This window comes from Octopus bimaculoides, chromosome 12 (genome assembly GCF_001194135.2).
Source record: "Octopus bimaculoides isolate UCB-OBI-ISO-001 chromosome 12, ASM119413v2, whole genome shotgun sequence".
Taxonomy (NCBI): domain Eukaryota; kingdom Metazoa; phylum Mollusca; class Cephalopoda; order Octopoda; family Octopodidae; genus Octopus; species Octopus bimaculoides.
The window spans coordinates 3,395,243-3,396,189 of NC_068992.1; the positions used below are offsets into that span (position 1 = coordinate 3,395,243).

The window sequence follows — 947 nt, forward strand, 5'->3', positions numbered from 1 at the left end:
AATTGCATCCTTCCAGTCCTTAGGGATTGCACCATCCCTCCAGACTGCACTAATAAGTTCATGAAGGGACTGTGTGATGTAATTACCACCAAATCGCAAGACCTCAGCACAAATTCCATCCTTGCCAGGTGCCCTACCAAGATTCAATTTACTTATTGATGTCATTACTTCATCTATTGAGGGTGTAGAATTTAAGGAGCCAATGATAGGTCTTTGTTGCATAGTATCAATCACTGTTTCATCCACAACTGACTCATGGTTTAGGAGTTCAGAGAAGTGTTCGATCCAGCGACCTGTGATTTCTGTTGATTTAGTAAACAGGGTGGAAGACTCCTTGCAAAGCAAAGGAGCTGATGTGGAGCTCTTAGGTCCATAAACTTGCTTCATAAGATGGTAAAGCTTCTTGCTGTCATTTGCATCAGCAGCAGTCTAAACATCACAAGCAAGATCCTCCCACCAAGTGTTCTGCATCTTTCTGAGAGATTGCTGCAGTCGTGATTTTACACTGCTATAGTGGGCTAGATTTTTTTGCTGCACAACACAAAGTCCTCTGTGCAGCAATACATTGTGGGCATGGCACTTTACAGCCAATAGTCACTGAACTTCAGCATCATTTTCATCAAACCAGTCTCTGTGTCTGGCAGTAGTATATCCCAGTGTTTCAGCAGCACATTGAAGAACCTGGTCTCGAAAATCTTCCCATGCTGCAGTATTTTCAATGCTGGATAAGTGAGTCTGAAGCTCTTTCCTCAACGCAACATCATATATCTTTTAGACATTTAGATGTTGAGGAATGCCAACTGGCCCTCTTCTCTCTTTCACTCTAATCATCATCCAGAACTTTGCTCGTACCAGACTGTGGTCTGGCCAGCATTCCAATCCATGAAAGGACTTGACATTACAAATGTCATGGATGTCATGCTTGCGGATAATCACATAATCCAGCA

At 42.8% G+C, this 947-nt stretch overlaps 1 protein-coding gene across 1 annotated transcript in view; it reads left to right on the forward strand.

Moving 5' to 3' along the window:
• Positions 1-947, forward strand: part of LOC106868244 (uncharacterized) — a 7,412-nt gene that overhangs the window by 5,278 nt on the left and 1,187 nt on the right. The gene's annotated exons all lie outside the window — the stretch shown is intronic.